This window comes from Eubalaena glacialis, chromosome 4 (genome assembly GCF_028564815.1).
Source record: "Eubalaena glacialis isolate mEubGla1 chromosome 4, mEubGla1.1.hap2.+ XY, whole genome shotgun sequence".
NCBI classification, from domain to species: domain Eukaryota; kingdom Metazoa; phylum Chordata; class Mammalia; order Artiodactyla; family Balaenidae; genus Eubalaena; species Eubalaena glacialis.
The window spans coordinates 120,542,223-120,559,157 of NC_083719.1; the positions used below are offsets into that span (position 1 = coordinate 120,542,223).

Here is a 16,935-nt window from a genome sequence, read left to right on the forward strand (position 1 = left end):
AGCATCTTTTCATGTGCCTCTTGGCCATCTGTGTGTCTTCTTTGGAGAAATGTCTATTTAGGTCTTCTGCCCATTTTTTGATTGGGTTGTTTGATTTTTTTTGATATTGAGCTTGCATGAGCTGCTTGTAAATTTTGGAGATTAATCCTTTGTCAGTTGCTTTGTTTGCAAATATTTTCTCCCATTCTGAGGGTTGTCTTTTTGCCTTGTTTATGGTTTCCTTTGCTGTGCAAAAGCTTTTAAGTTTAATTAGGTCCCATTTGTTTATTTTTGTTTTTATTTCCATTTCTCTAGGAGGTGGATCCAAAAAGATCTTGCTGTGATTTATGTCAAAGAGTGTTTTTCCTATGTTTTCCTCTAAGAGTTTTATAGTGTTCTGCCTTAAATTTAGGTCTTTAATCCATTTTGAGTTTATTTTCGTGTATGGTGTTAGGTAATGTTCTAATTTCATTCTTTTACACGTAGCTGTCCAGTTTTCCCAGCACCACTTATTGAAGAGACTGTCTTTTCTCCATTATATATTCTTGCCTGCTTCGTCATAGATTAGTTGACCATAGGTGCTTGGGTTTATCTCTGCGCTTTCTATCCTGTTCCATTGATCTATTTTTCTGTTTTTGTGCCAGTACCATATTGTCTTGATTACTGTAGCATTGTAGTATACTCTGAAGTCAGGGAGTCTGATTCCTCCAGCTCCATTTTTTTTTTCTCAAGATAGCTTTCGCTATTCGGGGTCTTTTGTGTCTCCATACACATTTTAAGATTTTTTTGTTCTAGTTCTGTGAAAAATGCCACTGGTAATTTGATAGGGATTGCATTGAATCTGTAGATTGCTTTGTGTAATATAGTCACTTTCACAATATTGATTCTTCCAGTCCATGAACATGGTATATCTCTCCATCTGTTTGTGTCTTCTTTGACACAGACAGGTCTTTTACCTCCTTAGGTAGGTTTATTCCTAGGTATGTTATTCTTTTTGTTGCAGTCGTAAATGGGATTGTTTCCTTAATTTCTCTTTCTGATCTTTCGTTTTCAGTGTATCAGAATGCAAGAGATTTCTGTGCATTAATTTTGTATCCTGCAACTTTACCAAATTCATTGATTAGCTCTAGTAGTTTTCTGGTGGCATCTTTAGGATTTTCTATGTATAGCATCATGTCATCTGCAAACAGTGACGGTTTTACTTCTTCTTTTCCAATTTGTATTTCTTTTATTTCTTTTTCCTCTATGATTGCCGTGGCTAGGACTTCCAAACCTATGTTGAATAATACTGGTGAGAGTGGACATCCTTGTCTTTTTCCTCATCTTAGAGGAAATGCTTCCAGTTTTTCACCATTGAGAATGATGTTTGCTGTGGGTTTGTCATATATGGCCTTTATTATGTTGAGGTAGGTTCCCTCTTTGCCCACTTTCTGGAGAGTTTTTATCATAAATGGGTGTTGAATTTTGTCAAAAGCTTTTTCTGCATCTATTGAGATGATCATATGGTTTTTCTCCTTCAATTTGTTAATATGGTGTATCACATTGATTGATTTGCATATATTGAAGAATCCTTGCATCCCTGGGATAAATCCCACTTGACCATGGTGTGTGATCCTTTTAATGTGTTGTTGGATTCTGTTTGCTGGTATTTTGTTGAGGATTTTTGCATCTAGGTTCATCAGTGATATTGGTCTATAATTTTCTTTTTTTGTGATATCTTTGTCTGGTTTTGGTATCAGGGTGATGGTGGCCTTATAGAACGAGTTTGGGAGTGTTCCTCCCTCTGCAATTTTTTGGAAGAGTTTGAGAAGGATGGGTGTCAGCTCTTCTCTAAATGTTTGATAGAATTCTCCTATGAAGCCATTTGGTCCTGGGCTTTTGTTTGTTGGAAGATTTTTAATTACAGTTTCAATTTCATTACTTGTGATTGGTCTGTTTATATTTTCTAAATCTTCTTGGTTCTGTCAATGGTCTTCTGTTTCTCCTCAGCACTGCCATTTTTTACATAACCAGGGGGCATGCAACATTTGGTGGTAGTGACAAGTTCAGTCCTCACATACCCTTTGTAAGCCTCAGTATGGAGAGCTAACTCATCAGTGTCTAAAACTGGGAAAACATCTTTGTGTTTAAAATTGACATTTAGAAGACAGTGAGTTTTCTCCTGGTGAGAAAATTCAGTTTCTTTTTCCTCATAAAACATCTTTTTTGAAGAGAAGGAAAAAGGCTTCTGTGCTTTAACTGGCTAAAACATATGGCCTTTCCTCTCCACCCCTCCCCTTTCTCCTCCTCCCCCTCCTCCCCCTCCTCCCTCTCCCTCATTGTTTACTGAGAATTAACACTAGACATTCAGACAAAGGGTTAAAAATGAAGATAACTCCTGAACTGCTTTATGTTGTCCCTGGCACATCCACACACCCTCAAGACAGCACCTGTTTAGAAGCGAGAAGAGCCTGAACCAAGATGGCGGAGTAGAAGGACATGCTCTCACTCCCTCTTGTGAGAACACCAGGGTCACAACTAACTGCTGAACAATCACCGACAGGAAGACACTGGAACTCACCAAAAAAGAAACCCCACATCCAAAGACAAAGGAGAAGCCACAAAGAGACGGTAGGAGGGGTGCAATCACAATAAAATCAAATCCCATAACTGCTGGGTGGGTGACTCTCAAACTGGAGAACACTTATACCACAGAAGGCCACCCACTGGAGTGAAGGTTCTGAGCCCCACGTCAGGCTTCCGAACCTGGGGGTCTGGCAACGGGAGGAGGAATTCCTGGAGAATCAGACTTTGAAGGCTAGCGGGATTTGATTACAGGACTCTGACAGGACTGGGGGAAACAGAGACTCCATTCCTGGAGGGCACACACAAAGTAGTGTGCACAATGGAACCCAGGGAAAGGAGCAGTGACCCCAGGGGAGACTGAACCAGACCTACCTGCTAGTGTTGGAGGGTCTCCTGCAGAGGCAGTGGGTGGCTGTGGCTCACCATGAGGACAAGGACACTGACAGCAGAAGTTCTGGGAAGTACTCCTTGGCATGAGCCCTCCCAGAGTCCGCCATTAGCCCCGCCAAAGAGCCTGCAGGCTCCAGTGTTGGATCGCCTCAGGCCAAACAACCAACAGGGAGGGAACCCAGCCCCACCCATCAGCAGTCAAGCGGATTAAAGTTTTACTGAGTTCTGCCTACCAGAGCAACAGCCAGCTCTACCACCACCAGTCCCTCCCATCAGGAAACTTGCACAAGCCTCTTAGATAGCCTCATCCACCAGAGGGCAGACAGCAGAAGCAAGAAGAGCTACAATCCTGCAGCCTGTGGAACAAAAACCACATTCACAAAAAGACAGACAAGATGAAAAGGCACAGGGCTATGTACCAGATGAAGGAAAAAGATAAAACCCTAGAAAAACAACTAAATGAAGTAGAGATAAGCAACCTTCCAGAAAAAGAACTCAGAATAATGATAGTGAAGATGATCCAGGACCTCGGAAAAAGAATGGAGGCAAAGATCGAGAAGATGCAAGAAATGTTTAACAAAGACCTAGAAGAATTAAAGAACAAACAAACAGAGATGAAGAATACAATAACTGAAATGAAAACTACACTAGAAGGAATGAATAGCAGAATAACTGAGGCAGAAGAACGGATAAGTGACCTGGAAGACAGAATAGTGGAATTCACTGCTGCAGAACAGAATAAAGAAAAAAAAATGAAAAGAAATGAAGACGGCCTAAGAGACCTCTGGGACAACATTAAACACAGCCACATTCACATTTTAGGGGTCCCAGAAGGAGAAGAGAGAGAGAGAAAGGACCCGAGAAAATATTTGAGGAGATTATAGTCAAAAACTTCCCTAACATGGGAAAGGAAATAGCCACCCAAGTCCAGGAAGCGCCAAGAGCCCCATACAGGATAAACCCAAGGAGAAACACGCCAAGACACATAATAATCAAATTGATAAAAATTAAAGACAAAGAAGAATTATTGAAAGCAGCAAGGGAAAAATGACAAATAACATACAAGGGAACTCCCATAAGATTAACAGCTGATTTCTCAGCAGAAACTCTACAAGCCAGAAGGGAGTGGCATGATATACTTAAAGTGAGGAAAGGGAATAACCTACAACCAAGATTACTCTACCCGGCAAGGATCTCATTCAGGTTCAATGGAGAAATCAAAAGCTGTACAGACAAGCAAAAGCTAAGAGAATTCAGCACCACCAAACCCGCTCTACAACAAATGCTAAAGGAACTTCTCTAAGTAGGAAACAGAGGAGAAGATAAGGACCTACAAAAACAAACCCAAAACAATTAAGAAAATGGTAATAGGAACATACATATTGATAATTACCTTAAAAGTGACTGGATTAAATGCTCCAATCAAAAGTCACAGGCTTGCTAAATGGAGACAAAAACAAGACCCATACATATGCTGTCTACAACAGAACCACTTGAGACCTAGGGACATATACAGACTGAAAATGAGGGGATGGAAAAAGGTATTCCATGCAAGTGGAAATCAAAAGAAAGCTGGAGTAGCGATACTCATATCAGATAAAATAGACTTTAAAGAATGTTACAAGAGACAAGGAAGGACACTACATAATGATCAAGGGATCAATCCAAGAGGAAGATATAACAGTTATAAATATATATGCACCCAACATAGGAGCACCTCAATACATAAGGCAACTGCTAACAGCTATAAAAGAGGAAATCAACAGTAACACAATAATCGTGGGGAAATCTCACTTACACCAGTGGACAGATCATCCAAAATGAAAATAAATAAGGAAACAAAAGCTTTAAATGATACATTAAACAAGATGGACTTAATTGATATTTATAGGACATTCCATCCAAAAACAACACAATACACCTTCTTCTCAAGTGCTCATGGAACATTCTCCAGGATAGATCATAGCTTAGGTCACAAATCAAGCCTTGGTAAATATAAGAAAATTGAAATCATATCAAGTATCTTTTCCGACCACAACACTATAAGAGTAGATATCAATTACAGCAAAAAATCTCTAAAAATAGAAACACATGGAGGCTAAACAATACGTTACTAAATAACCAAGAGATCACTGAAGAAATCAAAGAGGAAATCAAAAAATACCTAGAGACAAATTACAATGAAAACACGACGATCCAAAACCTATGGGATGCAGCAAAAGCAGTTCCAAGAGAGAAGTTTGTAGCAATACAAGCCTATCTCAAGAAACAAGAAAAATCTGAAATAAACAATCTAAGCTTACACCTAAAGGAACTAGAGGAAGAAGAATGAACAAAACCCAAAGTTAGCAGAAGGAAAGAAATCATAAAGATCAGAGCAGAAATAAATGAAATAGAAACAAAGAAAACAATAGCAAGGGTCAATAAAACTAAAAGCACGTTCTTTGAGAAGATAAACAAAATTGATAAACCATTAGCCAGACTCATCAAGAAAAAGAGGGAGAGAACTCAAATCAATAAAATTAGAAATGCAAAAGGAGAAGTTACAACAGACACCACAGAAATACAAAGCATCCTAAGAGACTACTACAAGCAACTCTATTCCAATAAAATGGACAACCTGGAAAAAATGGACAAATTCTTAGAAAGGTATAACCTTCCAAGACTGAACAGGAAGAAATAGAAAATATGAAGCAGACCAATCACAAGTAATGAAATTGAAACTGTGATTAAAAATTTCTGACAAACAAAAGTCCAGGAGCAGATGGCTTCACAGGTGAATTCTATCAAACATTTAGAGAAGAGCTAACACCCATCCTTCTCAAACTCTTCCAAAATATAGCAGAGGGAGGAACACTCCCAAGCTCATTCTGTGAGGCCACCATCACCCTGATACCAAAACCAGACAAATATACTACAAAAAAAGAAAATTACAGACCAAAATCACTGATGAATATAGATGCAAAAATCCTCAACAAAATACTAGCAAACAGAATCCAACAACACATTAAAAGGATCATACACCATGATCAAGTGGGATTTATCCCAGGGATGCAAGGATTCTTCAATATACGCAAATCAATCAATGTGATACACCATATTAACAAATTGAAGAAGAAAAACCATATGATCATCTCAATCGATGCAAAAAAAGCTTTTGACAAAATTCAACACCCATTTATTATAAAAACTCTCCAGAAAGTGGGCATAGATGGAACCTACCTCAACATAATAAAGGCCATATACGACAAACCCACAGCAAACATCATTCTCAATGTTGAAAAACTGAAAGCATTTCCTCTTAGATGAGGAACAAGACAAGGATGTCCACTCTCACCACTGTTATTCAACATAGTGTTGGAAGTCCTAGCCACAGCAATCAGAGAAGAAAAAGAAATAAAAGGAATACAAATTGGAAAAGAAGTAAAACTGTCACTGTTTGCAGATCACATGGTACTATGCATAGAGAATCCTAAAGATGCCACCAGAAAACTACTAGAGCTAATCGATGAATTTGGTTAAGTTGCAGGATACAAAATTAATGCACAGAAATCCCTTGCATTCCTATATACTAATGATGATAAATCTGAAAGAGAAATTAAGGAAACACTCCCATTTACCATTGCAACAAAAAGAATAAAATATCTAGGAATAAACCTACCTGGTGAGACAAAAGACCCGTATGCAGAAAACTATAAGACACAGATGAAAGAAATTAAAGATGATACCAGCAGATGGAGAGACATACCATGTTCTTGGATTGGAAGAATCAGTAATGTGAAAATGACTATACTACCCATAGCAATCTACAGATTCAATGCAATCCCTATCAAATTACCAATGGCATTTTTTACAGAACTAGAACAAAAAATCTTAAAATGTGTATGGAGACACAAAAGACCCCGAATAGCCAAAGCAATCTTGAGGGAAAAAAGCGGAGCTGGAGGAATCGGACTCCCTGACTTCAGACTATACTACAAAGCTACAGTAATCAAGACAATATGGTACTGGCACAAAAACAGACATATAGATCAATGGAACAAGATAGAAAGCCCAGAGATAAACCCACGCACCTATGGTCAGCTAATCTATGACAAAGGAGGCAAGGATATACAATGGAGAAAAGAGAGTCTCTTCAGTAAGTGGTGCTGGGAAAACTGGGCAGCTACGTGTAAAAGAATGAAATTAGAACACTCCCTAACACCATACACAAAAATAAACTCAAAATGGGTTAGAGACCTAAATGTAAGACTAGACACTATAAAACTCTTAGAGGAAAACATAGGAAGAACACTCTTTGACATAAATCACAGCAAGATATTTTTTGATTCACCTTCTAGAGTAATGGAAATAAAAGCAAAAATAAACAAATGGGACCTAATGAAACTTCAAAGCTTTTGCACAGCAAAGGAAACCATAAACAAGACAAAAAGACAACCCTCAGAATGGGAGAAAATATTTGCAAACGAATCAATGGACAAAGGATCAATCTCCAAAATATATAAACAGCTCATGCAGCTCACTATTAAAAAAACAAATAACCCAATCCAAAAATGGGCAGAAGACCTAAATAGACATTTCTCCAAAGAAGACATACAGATGGCCAAGAAGCACATGAAAAGCTGCTCAACATCAGTAATTATTAGAGAAATACAAATCAAAACTACAATGAGGTATCACCTCACACCACTTAGAATGGCCATCATCAGAAAATCTAGAAACAAGAAATGCTGGAGAGGGTGTGGAGAAAAGGGAACCCTCTTGCACTGTTGGTGGGAATGTAAATTGATACAGCCACTATGGAGAACAGTATGGAGATTCCTTAAAAAACTAAAAATAGAATTACCATATGATCCAGCAATCCCACTACTGGGCGTATACCCAGAGAAAACCATAATTCAAAAAGACACATGCACCCCAATGTTCATTGCAGTACTATTTACAATAGCCAGTTCATGGAAGCCACCTAAATGCCCATCGACAGATGAATGGATAAAGAAGATATGGTACATATATACAGTGGAATATTACTCAGCCATAAAAAGGAACGAAATTGGGTCATTTGTTGAGACGTGGATGGATCTAGAGACTGTCATACAGAGTGAAGTAAGTCAGAAAGAGAAAAACAAATATCGTATATTAACGCATATATGTGGAACCTAGAAAAATGGTACAGCTGCACCAGTTTGCAGGGCATAAATTGAGACACAGATGTAGAGAACAAACGTATGGACACCAAGGCGGGAAAGCGGCGGGGGGGATGGGCGGGGTGGTGTGATGAATTGGGCGATTGGGATTGACATGTATACACTGATGTGTATAAAATTGATGACTAATGAGAACCTGCTGTATAAGAAAATAAATAAAATAAAATTCAAAAATTCAAAAAAAAAAAGGAGACAGAAGCTTTGTTTAGAAAAAGAAGAAAAAAGACAGCACCTGTTTGTCTAGAAACATCCCCTGCTGATCATCTCTCGTCACAGAGAACCCACCTGTTTCTCGTTCGTGGGAGCCTTAGTGATGTGTTTCTCAACGACATTCAGTTTGGTCAAATTAAATACGCTAACCACATACTTACCCTGTTGTGATGCTTCAGAAACTTGGTCCTTCACCTCCTGCACAGCCTTGGGGAGGGGAGCAATGTTTGGACCAATTTGTACAAAATATATATCCCAAAGTAAGTGAAGGCAGAGAGGAAAAAGCCAGAAGATATGGATTATGCATGGGGGCTCCTGATAATTGTTCTTTTTCCATGTTGGTAATACATACTGATTTATTTACTCAGTTGAAGGTAATGGGTCTTTTTAATGTACATAGTCTAGCAGTAATAATAATGATGATAGTAATAGCTAACTTTTACTTACAGCTTATTGTCCGCAAGGCATTGTGCTAAGCAGCCTTATATTCATATCATTTATTTTTCACAGCAACACTATAAGGTCAGTATTTTTAGCTCTATTTTACAAATTTTGAACTTAGAGTCCAGAGAGTTGAAAAAACAGCTTGTTAGGAGAGGAACTAGGGTTGAACTTAGGACTCCTTTCATAACCCAAGCTATTAAATCTATTCTTGTTAATCTCTAGTGACTGCATTTATTGAGCACCTACTCTTGACCTAAGATAAATGAGACAGGACCTTTTTTTCCAAGGCCCTCCTGTTTTCTCAGGATATAACTAACCATAATATAGTGTGCTAAGTGACATCCAGTAAGATGAATAAAGTGTGTGGTACCACTGAGGAGAAATAATTTAATTCTGCTTGTACCTGGCTCTGACAGATAAATAGGCAATTTCTAGGCAGAGCAAGAGTGGAGATGGGGGGACAGCCTTCCAGAGGAACATTAATCAGTTAATCAACATCAATCAACTCGTGTGTATTAAAACGAAATGGTTGTGAAAGAACTTTGGGTTATGTTAGCAAGTGGTCAGAGATGATGCCAAAGATTGGATTGAGCCTATTTGTCAAGGGTCTTGAAAGCTATGGGAAAAGGTTGGCATTTACTTCTGAAAAATGGGAGCTCTCAGGGGATTCCAAGTAGAGAGGTAACATGATTGTATCAGCACTTGAGAAAGACATCCCTGGAAGGTGAACCAGATTGTACTCTGGTTGCTGATATCAGAATCACTCATTAAATAAAAACAAAACCATGGAGTTTACCACACTGTAGTAAACTTGTGGCTATATATTTTAAAAGTCTTGCTTAGAGACTGTAACCTTTGACCTACAGCCTTTACTTATTATAGGGTAGAGTAGGATCCTAATGGCTTTTATTTGGGTCTTTTTGCCAGACTTCCTAAAGGGAAATAGTAGCTCATGGCATCATTTCCCATCAACAGCTCCATACCCTGGACTCGACTTGGATTATCTGAAAGCTAAAGAACAGACTTGAGAGTCTGGCTCTTTTTATCTGTAGTCAGATTTCAGAGTTAAAAGTTCAGAGGGCAAAGACTTTGGCTCTTTCTCTGTTTGTTTTAAGGTAATAATTATTTTAAGTTACCATTTCTATATGCACAGAATCTTTACCCAGCTCACACCTTGTCACCCTGAGCCTTAAAACATCAATAAGCCCAATACTTGGGGTTATAATGGAAGTTATCAATATTTATATGCATCTAGTTAAGATTTCAAAATACTGAACGCTGTCATTGTTCAAGATACCGAAAAGCCCAGAAATTCTGCAATTTCTTACAAGGTTTTCCTTTTATTTCTCTTTTTAAAGGTTAGCTTGCCAATGACTGAAAAATTTAAATGTCTAGGAAAAACAATCATGTCAAGAATCAAGCTGCCACCTTTTCATAGATTTGGTTGAACATGAAATCTCAGATTATGTGTATGTCTTAACATCTTCCTGTTAAGTTCCAACATATAATAGTAGGATTGTTTTGAACAGTCCACGATGTTTCTTTTGGCTCTGGCATTCAAAAGGGTTTCTGCACATGAAGCAGGACATGGGTGTGCACATGTGCCCATGCACCATGTGCTTTTATCAGTATTGTTCCTTTTAATAGCTATTGATGTTTTACAAAATAAGTTATCGTGATTCTTTTTCCAGGCCATCGGTAGGCTTTGGAAGAGGTAAGAGTGGTGATCTTTGAGTTGTTAATTCTTAGAAACGCCCACAGATCAGTGCCCCTTTTTAGTACATGTTAACTTTTAATCTTATATGTCAAGGAGAAGAGCGAGCAACCATGGATGTCCTTGCTTAACAGCTAGTGTAAGCAGCAAGTCCTAAGCAAACTTGCGTTCCTGTTAAAATGGTAGTGTCTTTCAAGGTTGTCTTGATTTGAGTTGATTTGGGCCCACCAAACTGCCTTGATCTGCTTTTACCAAGATGTTGGTGGCTTTGGAATCCATTGTATCAGTGTTGGGGTTTGTACACAAAATGTGCATCAATTAATAGAATGCAATTGACTTGAACAGTTTCTGGCAACTGACAAGTGTTGGGCAGTTGTATTTCATTTTCTTGTTATTTTAAGCGGCTGTTGATATGCAAAATTAATGATGATGGTGATGGTGATGGTGATGATGATGATGATGATGAAGAAGAAGAAGAAGAAGAAGAAGAAGAAGAAGAAGAATGCCTGCACACTTTACTCCTGTTACTGTGGCCTGCTTGGGAAGCTAATCTTGTGCCTCATGACCATGGCTTTTTCATCTGTTCGTTGATTTATTGTTGTTGTTGTTACCTTTCCTTACATTGGTTTCTGAGTATATTCTTTTTGGTCCTGTCCATGTTAGGTTTAGAAATAAGCTAGATTTACTTACATGCTCAGCTGGAATGCTTCTGTCACAGGCTTTACGTCTATTTGCAGTGTCAAGTGCCGTGCAAACAGTTCTTCATTAGTGTCATAAGGTTGTGGATCTGAACATCTATATTCTGCAGCCCCCCCCCACACCCCGCCTCCAGCCAATAAAGCCCCAGATAAACCAATCATTGTTTGATCTCCTTTAATGGTTCTCAAATAAGGGTGGGGTTTTGTTATGTTTTAATCTATTGCTCTCTGTCAGCAAAGATAACAGGAAATAGAATCTTTCTGGAGATAAGGAAAATCACAGCATCCCATGGATTACCCAGGTTGACTATATATACTGCCAGTTACTAAATGGAATTGTTTCCTTTTGAGGGACTTTTAATAAAACTACTCAAACTACTTTCCAAATTGTTCCCTGGGCCAAAATGCTGATATCAACAAGACATCAGACTTCCAACTCTCCTTAAAAAAAAACCTCTCTGTGGCTGTAGCCTCTGAATTTGGCTTCTTAACTGGTATATTAAATGAGCCCTGCTAAAACTTGCCTGGCTTTCCAGCAGAAAGGTGCTGGGTTTATGGCTTCTCGTGCCCTGAGCAGTCCTATTCTACAGCCTGTGGATAGAAAGAGTGGGCAGTGTGTGAGCCATGCTCCATAGGCTTAGTCCTCCACCTCCAAAGCAGATACTCCTCAGATTAACCAAGCCCGTAACTTGTTATTATTTTTTGTTACTTGAAACCCTGATACATTTATGTTTTAGGAAAATGCTTAGTCTCTTCTCTTATAGAAGCCTTTCTCTTTTGCCTTGTAATCCCAGGCCTCTGTCATTGATTTATTGTCTCAGAGCTACTTTGCAGTTACAGACCAGGAACTCTTCATCATGACCTAATTTTCCTCCCATAAAAATCACAGCACGTAATAAAGAGTACACCACACACGTTACGGGAAGGCTTCTAATCCTTGTAAATTGCAGGAGCATGTTACAGATGGGATTGGGAAAGGTATAAAAATGTGTATGTGACATGGCTAAGAATAAATTCCACAAGTGTCAATGGTCTCCAATGTCAAGATGGGCCCAAGGGGGGCCAGTGAAATTTGAATTTTGTAGACAATGCAAGGGGAAAAGAACAGCAAATTCTAACATTGTAAGCAGTTGAGATCGATGTTATACAAAGAGCATAATTAAATTTGCACTTATAAATTAAATCCTCATGTCCTGACTGCAGATAATTCATTGTTGAGTCTCCAGTTATTTCCCTTCTTATACTTTTTTGTTGAATGCAATCATGTCTTTTGAACACTGAGTGTCAAACAGTGTTAGGTGCTTCCGTCCTCGCCTCAGTCCCGGGAGTTTTTACAGATGTGACAGCTAAAGGTCAGAGTTATATAACTTGTTCAAAGTCACAGAGCTAGTGAGTGACTAAAATCAGATCCATCAGACTCCAGAACTTATGATCTTTGCATTTTGTCCTCTGTCTCTCAAATTACTAACACGTATAAAGGCCACAGGTGGTTAAGACCCAGACAGTCCAGCTAAGCTGTCTTAAGTCCCAGTCCAGCTGTACTCATTTATGTGACCTTGAACAAATCAGTTAGTCTCAGTGAGTCTCAGTTTCCTCACCTACAAGATGACAAGAATAATAGTAGAGTAAAATCCTGAGATAATCCCTGTAAATAACAGCATGATAAACACTCAATAAACTTTGGATATTTTTATTGTCACTTATACCACCACTACCTCCTGCCCACTCTGTCAGGTTCTGTGCTCAGCATTTAATACACATTAGCTTTTCAGTATCCCTGCAAGACAGGTGTTAGATCCCCATTTACACAAGGGAAACAGTCTCAGAGGGGTTAAGGCTCTTACCCGAGTTGAACCCAAGTCTGTATAGCTCCAACACCTATTTGCTTTCTACCCATATAATGACTGTAAATTCCTTTCCTATATATATATATTTTTTTTTTGGATGGTGTTTAGGTTTATTTTTTAATTAATTTTTATTGGAGTATAGTTGATTTACAATGTTGTGCTAGTTTCTGCTGTACAGCAAAGTGAATCAGTTATACATATATTAGATTCTCTTCCCATATAGGTCATTACAGAGTATTGAGCAGAGTTCCCTGTGCTATAAGGTAGGTTCTTATTAGTTACCTGTTTTATATATAGTAGTGTGTCTATGTCAATCCCAATCTCCCAATTTATCCCTCCCTCCCTTTCCCCCTTGGCAACCATAGGCTTGTTTTCTACATCTGTGACTCTATTTCTGTTCTGTAAATAAGTTCGTTTGTACCTTTTTTTTAGATTCCACATATAGGCGACATCCGTGACACGGCAACGATGCCAGTGTCTCTGACAGTGAAGTCAGCGTAGCTGTAGGTCCTGCCCCCTGAGCAGCTGGATGAGGCCTCAGCCCAGTTCTGTGTGACGGCAGAGGCCAAGCCACCCCTGACCACTCTGCCACACAGCTTAAGGAGAAACTGCAGCTTGGTACTTACAGGTCTGCTAATTCCACTTATAGGAAGCTTGACATTGGGGATACTTGGGAGCGTTATCCAGAATCATATTTTTATTTTACAATCTTACTCCCCGGTAGCTTCCAGAAGGCTTACAGCCTTCCTTGTAACTTTTATTTCTAAGGCATTCCTGACTAAGTCAGAATTCATTTGTAAGTTTGAACAGAATTAATGGGGCACTTGGGGCACAGAATAAATCCCCCTCTTTTGTGTTAAGTTGGAAGGTCTCTGTGAAATGAGTAGATTATTCCAGCCACATGGTAGAGCTCCATAAATCCATTGCTCAGAGATTACATGAGCTCATGCTTCCATCGTTCAGCAGAGACATTTGTACAGTGATTCTTCTCAACAAAATGAAGGGAACTTCATGGGATTCTCTTGAAGTCATCCCTTCCAAACAAAACAGGATTGGAACAACCAGCAAAACTGTGAATCATTCGGATTCTCATCAGAATTCAACTCAAGCTTTTTTCACAGAGGCATCTTTTCGCCTGGCTGAGAAGGTGGCCAGACAGTGAGCAGCCTTTTAACAACTTGCATGTATTCAAGTTTCAGAGTTAAAGGAACAAAAGTAATTTGAGGAATGATTGCCCAGACTCCTTAGTGAAAGTCTGTGTCTTCTGCTCTGACTTGGTCTGATTTGCAGAGGTGCCCTTGTGCCTGGGAAAACCATGTGTAATAATAGTGGTGATAGTCCCGTGTCTGGCACTCCACATTTCGCAGCAGGCCCCACTTGCACATTAGTGCATTTGATCTCAAGAATAGCCCTGTCGGAGTTCTTCAGAAGCCTGGGCCTGGCTCACACTGAGACCCAGAGAGCTGGCCTTCAGGACTATAGCTCTGGCCCACGGTGAAAATCTCCATCTCCTAGAACTGATTCTAGTATGCTCCAGTAGCTTTCCTTTTAGAGAAAACAGCCAATGAGCAGAATGTAATTCTCATGTGTTCCCGTGTCTCCTCCCATTTGCCTGTGTATAAACACTGTTTTGGAAGCAATTTTCCACGCATCTGTCTAAATCCATGGTCCTTCCTCACGACTCACTCTTCTTTGTTTCTCCAGCATCTACTACAGTTTTTAGGAAAGAAGAAATGCTCACATTTCTGGTGACAGTTGAAATGAAAATGCATATGCATTATCTTTGTTCACATTGCGGTTGAGTGAGGATCTCATTCTCAGTAGCTCTTTAGGAAAAGAGACAACCTAACACAACATTGTAAAGAAACTATACTCCAATAAAAAGTAATAAAAAAATAAGAGAAAAGAAACGAAAAAGAAAAAAAAAAGGAAACGAGAGACAAAATTTGGAGCCCAGACATAAAGAGGTGGGGGCCTATCAGTGTGTCTGAATTCATTTTCAGATGTTTTTTAGCTCAGATTGCCAAAAATGTTGTACTTAAGGCCAGAGGCAGAAGGGTGCTAAAGGATATCATTATTTGTTGAAATCTGTACTTGTGGGTTTGGGCACCGGCTTCTGTAGTGTACATTAGCTGGAGAAGATGAGCTGAATGCTGAGGACTGCTGCAGAGGTGGGGAGTGGAGATGTTAGAAACTGCAGCCCTAGGGTCCCATCCCAGCCCCTCTCCTGCTAAGCCATGTGGCATTAAGAAATCTCTCCTTGTGGAATGGTCATCCTGCTTAGTACCTTTGACTTAGAGATAAGTCATGTAAAGTACCTTGCACAGTGGCTGGCAGGGGCAAACACTCCTATATAAGAGCAAGTACCAGTGGTAATGGTGCACGGGGTGTCACTTAGGAGCAGCCCTGGCTCAGCGTTGTTGGAGGACAGAACAAAGGGGGAGAGAGCTTCGGAGAAGCTTAGTGGTCCTTGAGCTCAACAACAACCATAATTTCTCTTTTCTTCCCTTGAAGATGCTCAGAAGGAGCCTGGTGACATGTGTAACACTGGTACTTATTTTTAGGGGTTCTAACTCCTCTGGAAGCCAGGAGGTTTTTGTTGTTTTTGTTTTAGGTCCCCTTCTCTCCTTACCTCCTCGCCCCAATTGAACTCAGCTATGTAGTGATTCAATTTATTTTGTTGAAAATTCAGTCCCCTAGGGAAAATATGATAATGCTGTTTTCAGACAGCTGTGTTTGGTTGCAAGACTGACTGAACCAGCTGGCTGGCATCATTGGAGCCCAAGGACCTGCCAACTCATGGAGAGCAGCTGTTTTGGCTGAAATTCTTATCATTCTTATGACTTTGCTTCCTATATCTCAGCTTCTGAGTTCTGCTTTTAAATGCACGCACAAAGGAGAGAAAGCCATGAGAAAGACTCTGATGTGTCTAGGGCCACCCATAGGTGAGGGGAGTGGAGGTGCCACCACTGTGCTCTCATTACTCATGATTGTTGGGAAAGAGAAAATCCAGAAGGATACCAGCTCCAGAGAGTAAGAGATGATAATAAGTGGATCAATAAATATTGATATCTTAATACAGTGGGTGTGTTACGCAACCAGGAAGAATCAGGTGTGAAGATTTTCTTCATGAAGGGGGAAATGTTACAATATAATGTTAGAGAAAGTGTATAGGATACAAAACTGTATAAAGAATAGAATTCCAATTATGGAGAAGTGTGTTTTAACATTAAATGAGATAACTCATACAAAGCACTTGACGTGGTAGATACTCAGTAAATCACAGCTACTAGATGCAAATTCTCTAACCACGGGAGACATGTTGGCCTCAAGCACTGTTGTACCCAGAGTGCCTGGTATAAAGGAGATGCTGAAAAGATCTTTCTAGATTGAATGAATTAGTGTTGTTGTTATTATATGCATTTTAAAAGGAATTGAGAAAATCTAGGGACATAGGTTTCTATGTTATCATCTGTAAGTGTATCTATAGTTGTGGCAGCTTAACCTCTCTGCCTCAGTCCTTCATTATAAATGGTGAGGACAGTACTTGAAGCTCAAGGTCACTCAGAACTGAGTGAGCTATGTGGAAAATACACGCAGTGACTGGTCCCTAGGGAGCCGACCTTGCATGGCAGTGACTGTAATCATGGTAAGCGCCATGTAAGTGGTAGCTATTATAATAATAATATAATAATATAATCTGTCGTACTTGGATCTGTAGGAAAATTATATAATATAATATATTATATATATATATAATATTATATATTATATAACCTTTATATAATATAATATAATATAATAAAATAATCTGTCGTACTTGGATCTGTAGGAAAAAAGACGAGCATTGTCATGATTTTTATCTATCATTTTCTTCTCAA

The 16,935-nt window shown here is 39.2% G+C and overlaps 1 protein-coding gene across 6 annotated transcripts in view; it reads left to right on the forward strand.

Moving 5' to 3' along the window:
• ARHGAP26 (Rho GTPase activating protein 26) overlaps positions 1-16,935 on the forward strand; it is a 496,856-nt gene that overhangs the window by 390,461 nt on the left and 89,460 nt on the right. The window lies entirely within an intron of this gene.